Raw genomic sequence first — 10,162 nt, forward strand, 5'->3', positions numbered from 1 at the left:
GGTTCGAGCTTATCATGAGTCTCGCGTCTCACGAAAGCCTTGCAACCCCAAATCTTGATGTGGTCTAGTTTAGGTACTTTACCAGTCCACATCTCGTGAGGAGTTTTGGCAACTTTCTTTGTAGGGACTAGATTAAGAATATGGGCGGCAGTCTCTAAGGCATACCCCCAGAATGAGATTGGTAGCGTAGCTCGACTCATCATGGAACGAACCATATCCAACAAGGTTCGATTACGCCTCTCAGCCACACCATTCAACTGTGGTGTCCTGGGAGGTGTCAATTGTGAGACTATCCCACATTCCCTTAGATAGTCGAGGAACTCTGAACTAAGATACTCACCACCACGATCGGATCGAAGCATCTTAATATTCCTGCCCAATTGATTCTCGACTTCCTGTTTAAATTCCTTAAACCTCTCGAAAGTCTCTGACTTATGCTTGATCAAGTAGACATATCCATATCTACTATAATCATCAGTAAAAGTCAAATAATAACGATTAGCATCCCTTGTGGCATGTTAGAATGGTCCACACACATCCGTGTGTATAAGGTCCAACAAACCTTCACCCCTCTCACACGAACCTGGGAAGGGTGACTTTGTCATTTTTCCAAGTAAGCATGATTCGCAACTATCATCTGAGTTTAGGTCAAACGACTCCAAGACTCCATCCTTTTGGAGTTGGCCTATGCGTTTCTTGCTTATATGTCCAAGACGACAATGCCATAAAGATGCTTTATCCAAGTTATTATTAGTAGAATCAATACACAAAACATTATTTCCCAAGTTATCTACAACAGATACAGCTTCATATACACCATCACAAGGTAATGCTTTAAAATAAAAAACATTATTAAAGAAAGCATCAATAGAACCAACTTCATTATTAAATGAAAAGGTAAACCCTTGTTTGTACAAAGCATGGAAGGAAATAATATTTCTTGCCATTCCTGGCGAATAACAACACTTATTCAGATCTAAACTAAACCCACTACTTAGCGATAAAGTATAAACTCCAATCTTGGTAACAGGTATAGCTTTCCTATTCCCCATGATCAAGTTTATCCTTCCTTGCTCCACATCCTCACTTCTTCTTAGTCCCTGCAAGTCACAACAAATATGAATACCACACCCGGTATCAAGGACCCAAGATTTAGAATGGGGTGAGTTATTAGAAATGATAGTGTAAATACCTGCATGGTTGGGTTTAACTTTCCCATCCTTCATATCTTGCTGGTATTTTGGGCAGTTCCGCTTCCAATGAGCTTTTTCATGGCAATAGAAGCATTCAGCCTCTTTTGGGTCAGAAGAAGGAGTAACGAAACCTTTCTTGGTTCCACTTGAAGAAGAGCCATCAAGGGTCCGAGCCTTGGTACCCTTAGAAGAGCTCTTTCTCTTCCTCCCTCGACTTTTCCCGATTGCCAAAACCGGAGTAGAGTTTTGAGTAGGAGTGATAGCAACCGACTTCCCCTTAAGACCTGATTCTGTGGTCTTGAGAAGTCCCTGAAGTTTGCTGAGGGTGACTTCTTCCTTGTTCATGTGATATGTCATGCGGAATTGATCATAGCACGATGGTAAGGAATGCAAAATAATATCTATTGCAAGATCCTCCGGGAAGTTCACATTAAGCTTCAGCAAACGATCCACATACCTTTGCATTTTCTGCATGTGGCTCGTGACAGATTCCCCGTCCTTCATCATGGTTGTTATCATGGAGCAGATGATCTCATACCTCTCTTGTCTTGCACTTTGATGGTATCTTTCCATCAAATCTTGGTGCATGTCATAAGGGTAGAAATCCTCATAAGACTTTTGGAGTTCCGCTGTCATCATGGCCATCATGATGCAAGCCACTTTCGTAGCATCCCTTTCATGTGCCCGAAATTCAGCGATCTCCTGAGGAGTTGCAGTGGACTCATTAATCTCCTTAAGCTCCTTGTCAAGGACATATTCTTTGTCCTCGTAGCGGGTAATCATCCTGATGTTTCTGATCCACTCATTGAAGTTGGATCCATCAAAGGTGACTTTCCCACACAAGTTCATAAGGGAAAAGGAGCCATTAGGATTAGAGCCAGAAGCATTGTTGAAAGACATCTGAAGGAAAGAGGACAAGATAGGTTTAGATATAAGAGAGTCCTTAATAAAACACCCAAATGTAATATTAAGGCTAGGATCCAATCACAATATAATATAACTTAGAAGAGGTATGCCGTAATCTAAGCTATATCATATTTGAAAGGTAGGTGAATGATGATTCACCAATTTCCACCACGAAAACCGCAATATTTTAGTATTAGGTTTTTGAATGGTTCTTAGAAATTCCTAGATTCTTTGAGATTCAATGAACTTTTCAAAGGCATGTTTCAATCTCGAGTGTGCCCTCCAAGTTTTGTGACTGGGATACCGAGGATCACAAAACGAGGTGTGAAGTAACCATGCAAATCACTTGGTACCCTTAAAGTTTATCACTCAATCGATGTGCCGGTTAACCACACACGCTCCATCGATACTATAATAAACCTTAAGTCACCCTTTACCTACCTTGTTAAGTCCAAGTTAGTGTGCCGGTTAACCACACACGCTCCACCAACGACTTAATCAAAGTGTAAAGTGTAATTTCATGGAATAGCACCTTATTCACATTTTTCCTAAAGTAACTAAGATTGGGAATTTAATAAAACATTTAGTTACTTTATAATATTCATCATACTTTGAATGAGAATTAATAAGTCCTTGTCTTACCCGTTCGGCTAACGACCCTCCACCGATCAAGCAAGCGGTGGGTGAGAGTGGACACCCATTAAGTCACCATTTTATAGGCAACAACCTTATACCCACCTTATAGACCGGCTTCGTGAATGAGGCGTACTAACGGTAAGACGACTTTGTTCTTATACATATATATATAATTATTAAATCATAATAATATAAGTATAAGGGTTGAATTTTAACTTTTAAAATTCTAGGGGTTGGAACTAAAGTTTTAACTTAACTTTACTTGTTCCAAAACTTGAGGGCAAGTTTTGTAAACTTTCAAAACTTTTCATTTCTTGTAACTTATGAGTTTAATAGAGTAATAAAATGAAGGCTCTTCATTTTTCTAACTCTTATGTTCTTTTAATGGTTTTTTAATCCAAGAGACTTTTGGTTTTTCCATAACTTGAGGACAAGTTATGGACTCCATTAAAACACATTATGATCATGAATTAATCTACCACATAGGTTACAAATAATTCCTATGATCATCTAAACATCATAAGAACAAGAATATGAATATGAACACTTTCAAAATCACAATTAATCTTTGTAATTTTGATAACTAGTTGTTGTAAATGAGTTAGAAAAGACATTACACCTTCTAAAATAAGTTTTCAAGTACCAAAACATTTTAGGGTAATGATTCTAATCCATTTCCAGCAACACAAGTCGAAATTCTGCACTCTGTCGACCCTACTCGCCGAGTGCATAAACCTACTCGCCGAGTAGGTTGAAGATACACATGAACTCGTCGAGTCCTCCCCATGGACTCGCCGAGTCCATCAGTCAGACAGCAAGATTTTCGACTTTCTTCAACTTTTAAGCACAAATAACAAACAAACAAGCCTAGGCTCTGATACCACTGATGGGTTTTGAGCATTCTAACACTTCCTAAGTGTACATGCAACCCTAATAACCTTGGATCTATGTTTGTCTAATTATCATGCAAAGTTGAATTCCAAGGTTATATTCCTATCTAGCATACATGGGGAACAATTTTAACTTGAATCATAGATAGAATAACTTACCTTGTTGTTGCTTGTGTTCCTTGAAACCTTGTGAGCCTAGCACCCCAAGTGTGATGCCTCAAATGCTTCACACAACACCAAATGCTCTTGGAAAGACTCTTGAGATAACACACACTTCTCAAAATCGGCCAAGCCCTCTAGTTCCTTAGTAGTACCGATTTTTGGTGGAGAATATGCTTCTTATATAGTGTTGACACATCTAGGGTTACACCATGTAAACCCTAATGTGTCATGACTCTTCATTTCCATGACCCATGGGTTTGTAACTCCCATGGAGCATCCTATGGGTAGAACCCAACTTGATAATCCATGGAGCCTCTTAGCCCACTATACAAGATATGGATGATTTACATAATCAACCCATATATTTAATTAGTTATCCTTTGATCACTTAATTAATTCCAAATTAATTCTTTGATCAACTAATCAAATAATATTATTAATATATTAGAACTTATAATATATTAATAATCTCCAAGTGTTATTTCTCTCATTTAGTCTATCCAATTGCATGGTGCCATGCAACCCAAATGGACCATGCCGGGTCGGGTCAAGTACAAGCCCGAAATAGTTATGGACTTAGACACCTTATCCAACAGATTTGACACTGGATTTGCTCTGATACCAATTGTAAGGCCCTGAAAACAAGGAACTTAACCAGTGATCAAGCAACTAACAATCAAATAAGATAAGAATGGAGTAGAAGATGAATGAACCAAGATTTGCACACGCTAATATTGAAGAAACGTCAGGTACAACTTGGACAGTGGCCGTAAACTCTATCGACTGACAACAACTACTGACAGACTCTGACAAGCCCTTTATATAGGGGAAAGGCTGGTCGTAAACTGGTTTACGGTCGTAAACCTGTTCATGGCCGTAAACAAACTCTTGGCCGTAAACACATCCAAACAACTCTATTAGATGACAAAAGACCCATTAAGACCTATACATCAGATAGCATAGCCCAAACCATAAACTAGACCCTTCAAGTTGAAGCAGCTTAATTCTTCACAATAAATGTTTTCTATGATATTCAATCAGAGATTGTTGCGTCAATGGTTAGTTGCATGTCAATCAGATTAGATGAATCAGAAGAATTGAAAACATTCACAATAAAAGATATAGACAAACATCCAAAACATCATGGCCAATTTGAGGTACATTATAAATTACAATTATACTACACGTATTATATTAACTTGTATTGACTATTTACTACTTTTTTTTACAGGTTAAACTTTTTAAATCGGATCAAAAACTTCTTTGTTCTTGTTTCAAAATTGAATTGATAGGATTTTATGCAGACACCGTTTCTATGTTATAAGAATGAAAAGTGTGGAGAGTTATCCCAAAGCATATTTGACAAAAAGATGGACGAAAGATGTGGTACCACGATACATGAATAATTATAAAATACCAAATATCCATACAAAAAAAGGAAAGAAGAAATTCAATATGTTATATGGGAATTAGAATTTGCAATGGAGTTCTACATTGATAGACCGTGAATGATTTTGACAAATTGATCTTGTTTAGAGATGAAATCAATGAGAAGATGACAAAGGTTGACAATGAAACAAAAAATGCAAAATCAATGAAAAACACAGAAATTATTGAGACTTTTATGGGTATGGAACAGAAGGAGGAAGTAAACATATTACCTCCTACATTAATCAGTCACAAAGATGTGCGAAAAACAAAGAAAATAATGAAGGGGAACAAGGAGATTGCTACTGAAAAAGCAAAGAAGGATTGAAGAAAATGTCATAAATGTGGTAAACAAGGTTTTTAAACCGCGCGTTGCGGCGGGAGTTTGAGTGATAATGTTTGTAATATAATATATTTTTTTGATAATTTTTATAATAAAATATGTTTTTTGACGTATTAAGACATTATATTTAAAAAACATTGTACCTATAATTTATTTTCTTATTAAGACATTATACTTTGAACCACTTTTTCTCTATAAGGTATCCATCTCGACTACTATATGGGATTAGAAGCATCGATGCTTCTTTTTGGAACTTATTTAAGTTTTTGTTGACTTAATCTTGTTCTATAAAAAGATACATAGATTCATGTCGCTTGTAAAACTTCTTTTAACATGATTATATCATCATGTAGATGAGCTTCTTCAACCATCACATCCACCCTATCCCCAACATGTAACCCTATTGACACCTACAAAGATGCTTGAAACCCAACCTTCCAAATATGCAACCAAGTAAATTATAACATTATTTGTGAATTCAAACAATAATGCTTTAAATCTTTACCTCGAAAAGCAGTAAATTTGCATTCTGGTCTTCGACAAATTTAAGGATAAAAAAGCAATATATATATATATATATATATATATGTGTGTGTGTGTGTGTCTGTTGTGGTCTCATATGCTCTAGAATCCAATACTGTAAGCTGCTACCAAACATCGTCTTTGTTATTCTAGCGTTCATGTTCACAGATACAACCATCCTTTCTAGTTGTCCAGATGTAAAGATCATCACGGTATCACCTCTCAGAAACACCTTCACCTACACACAATTATTTGTTTAATTAGCAATGTAAAAACAACGAAAGAACAATGAGAAAGCATGAAAAACAGCAAAAAAAACAATGAGGAATAAATGGAAGTAGAATGGTAATATAAAATCTTTTATCATTTCATTCTGTAAGAGCAACATATGATTCAGTTTTTTCCTTAAAAGCCCCTATTAACTATAGTGTTGTATTTTCAAAGTACAATACTTTAATAAGAACCAAACTTAAATATATTAAGAAAATGAGATAAAATCAATTTTCAATCACATATTCATGGCGTTATTAGAAAAATTAAAATAAAATTTTAAAAAGTTAAGAAAGTGAATTGATAGTAACAAAGTGAATTCCTTTTTTCAAGCATTTGTCTAATTATTGAGCATGTTATTGAGTTTATGTTGCAAGAAAGAACAACCTAGCTCTTTCTCTCTAAGCTTCCGTGTCTCCTACAACCAGATAAGATTGTAAAACATTAAAGCTTCATGAAATATACCCTATATGATTAATAAAAAATATCCCTCAATAATTAATTTAATATTGAAAAATGGTTTAGTTTAATTAGTTTAAAATTAAATACTAAAAAACGCCATGTATCAAGACCAAAGTTAACTAACCCCTAATGAACTTTAAATTGCAAAAAGGGCATACATTTATTTGAAATGACAAATGTTCTTGGAATTGATTTGCATAATATTAACTCAAGTGGGATCAAAGAATTTAATATCATTGAACATTATAAAAATGTGGAATTTGCATGGTGGCATCATCATTAGTATGCCATGTGGCCCCTATCAATGCTTACTTAATACTTATGTGCATCTGGTCCCTTCGACCCTAATCTTTTTGCATTTTCTAACCAATGCGCCTGCACCTTAGTCAAAGTCACCCATTTTCAATTTCGGTAGGTAACATCTTCATTCAAGAAAATATTGATAGTACACTCTTTCCATTTTAAAATGGGTAAAAAAAATGATATCAAATTCATAGAGTCAACTTTGTTATTGCTTTACCTGATGTACTTGTTGATATTATCCCATGCCCCACCATCTGTTATGCAGTTACCCCACCATATATTTGTCTTATGAAATTCCTATGGAATAAAACCTGATGCCATTTTAGACTCCAGTGATCAACCCATAAGTTCAAAATCATTGTGCTCCTTCCAAGTAAGGAAATTCTGTGAGACAAGACTGTGATTTAAGTTAATGAAGAAAAAACAAAGTAAAATTTAAAACATGAATTTACAAGCTACTGGAGTTCAATTCCTTTCATAATTTTCAGTAAACTTATTAAAGTCAAAATATCTAAAGATTTTATATCTATATGTAAATTTATTTCATAGTCTACTCAACGAAAGCCTTTTTTGTCTAGGTGGCATCTAGACATGTGTTTTCATTCAAGCCACCTAGGTTCAAGTTATTTAAGCCTAGGTTCAAGTTATTTAAGCATTTATTTTTAATATTTAACTAAAATTAGGATACACATTGATTATGAGTTATAACAGCAGAAAAATGTTGTAGTTTAGTTGATTATGAAACTTAGCTCTCGTCAAAAGACCGAGTTCAACTTTTAACATAAAATCATTAGATAAATATAAATCAAATTCGATGGTGAATCACCTTATATATGAATTTTCGTAATCCAGAAGACACTTTTTCATCATTTGCATGGGACTCGAAGGCCCTGATCCACTTCAAGAAAGAAGAAACATATAAGTTCAATATATGAATATAAATAAGGAAAATGACAACAAAACCATTGTAATTTAATTTCTTTTTTTTCTGAAAAATCCCTTGATATTTTTTCCTATTCAATGAAAATCATCCTTAATCATTTTTTTTTCAATTTTACCAAGAAAGGAGGTTTCCCAATTGCAAATCTGTTGCAATAGTTACATAGTTTTAAAAAACAAACAGAAAAGCTGACCTCTTGAAAACGAATCACAACCACCCCGATCTGCTGCAGGTTTATGACGGGTATCACCATCTTTGATTTCTTCACTGGTATTAAAGGTAAAAAAAACTACATCAATAGAGTGCATATATACACTTATTTTCGAGATTTGTTACAGTGTGAACCTGTCATAATCACAACTAATAATAAATTCATTTCATGTTCTAGCAATAAACCTACAAAACCAAATGAAAATTGCGATTTGCAAGATGGCATAAATAAGGATAAACTTGATTTATAATGTTCATATTTATTTTCATTAAACATGATAAAAGTCATAGAATTAAAGTAAATCTATGTTATTTATTGCATTTATGAGACTCCTCAATGGCTCCAGGAAGGAAACCTGTATATTATTTCTCTAGGGTCAAGTTTAGGTTTTTAGGAACAAAAATGGCTTCTAAACAACAAAATCATTTGACATATATAAATCAAACACTACGGTTTCACACATACATACTTACAACCCACCTAAATACACACACACATACATATATACACAACACATACACACGATTATCACATCATACATACATACTATAGAACTACTAAACCACACATTGCACAATTTCATCTTCTAATTCGTTATCCATAATTAGAAAAAAAATTACCTTTTGATAATATTTAACTATTTGTTTGTTTGTACTCATTTAGGATTCTGGTGAAAGTTCTCATCCGACATTCCATGTATTAACATAGACTAACAATATTAGAGGTTTCAATGTGTCAATAGCACATTTAGATCAAGAATTTGATAATAACAAAATCCATATGAGAGGAAAATTGGGCTTAAAACCTGAGTCCCTTTGTGTCGGTGTATTGAGATTTGAACTCTTTATTTTTGTCTTCTTGACCTAAAAAAATCCCCTAATGTCAGAAGAGAAGTAACACATACCACAAAACTGCAACATCATAAAAGGAATGGTATCCACATGGTTAAAAATGGAAGTCCTGAAAGAAAATGTCATCTTGTTTACCTTTAGGATCCCTCTGCAAATCATCTCAGATTAAGATCCCAAAATCCATCCGACACAACTTTAACCCATTATTGCAGATAAAGATTTCTATTTTAACAAAAATGATGCTTTATATGGCGATTGGAACAAAAAATGGTGATGGTTGTGCATAAGTTGGTGGTGGGTCGCTCTTTTTTCCATCCAAGAATAGATGTTGGTGATGTTGGTAGACACAATGGTGGTGGTGCTGGTAAAGGGAATGATGTGGTGTCGTTTTTAGTTTTTTTTTCTCATAGAGAGATGGAAGCAGAGCAAAGTATAATGCTTGTGATGGCGGTAGAAGTGGCGGTGGGTTGCTCATCGGCAACAAAAGAGAAGAGGAAAGAAAAGGGAGAGAGAATCATTACCTTGCAGAAGGACCGATAATGCGTTTGCGGAAGTCTTGAGGGGTAATGAGAGACTGTTCAACGAAGCGTGTTGAGAAAGAAGCAGTACATTCAAGCACAGGGTAAAAGCATTGTAGCTTGATGTGCTCTTATCTACAGTCTTTTAACATTTTGAAAAATGTTAAAAAAAATGTTAATGTTTACAATACATAAAGTACAGCACAAGTGAAAAACATGATGCATGTAATTGCCATAAATTCGCAACAGAAGGCACGACAACTAATGTTTGATAGATATTAAATTTGTTTGATATATTTTTAACAAAAGAACTATATATTGATTAATAGATTTGTTTTTGTTATTGAATCATTTTACCCTTATGTTTTTAATGCAAACAATTTGATTCAAATATGAGTTATAAAGTAGTTGATAAGATTGTTTGAATGTTTAAATAAAATAATATTCTAAATGGTAAGATCTTTTTGAATCTTTTTATATTTATAATTTTGATGCAAAAATGTTGATACAAAACTATAGATAACTTT

General features: G+C 34.4%; 1 long non-coding RNA gene across 3 annotated transcripts; it reads right to left on the reverse strand.

The window, feature by feature from the left end:
• Positions 1 to 6,172: 6,172 nt before the first annotated feature.
• Positions 6,173 to 9,769, reverse strand: LOC111920576 (uncharacterized). Of its 3 annotated transcripts, none has more exons than XR_002859930.2 (5): positions 9,253 to 9,769; positions 8,249 to 9,129; positions 7,942 to 8,013; positions 7,333 to 7,499; positions 6,173 to 6,318 (listed from the first exon to the last, which is right to left on the reverse strand). It is a non-coding gene; the product is annotated as an uncharacterized LOC111920576 (long non-coding RNA). The 3 variants fall into 3 exon arrangements; XR_002859932.3 differs by having other exon boundaries at positions 8,249 to 8,322; positions 9,253 to 9,764; XR_002859929.3 differs by having other exon boundaries at positions 8,249 to 9,759.
• Positions 9,770 to 10,162: the final 393 nt, after the last annotated feature.

The sequence above is a fragment of the Lactuca sativa genome, chromosome 1 (genome assembly GCF_002870075.4).
Source record: "Lactuca sativa cultivar Salinas chromosome 1, Lsat_Salinas_v11, whole genome shotgun sequence".
NCBI lineage: Eukaryota > Viridiplantae > Streptophyta > Magnoliopsida > Asterales > Asteraceae > Lactuca > Lactuca sativa.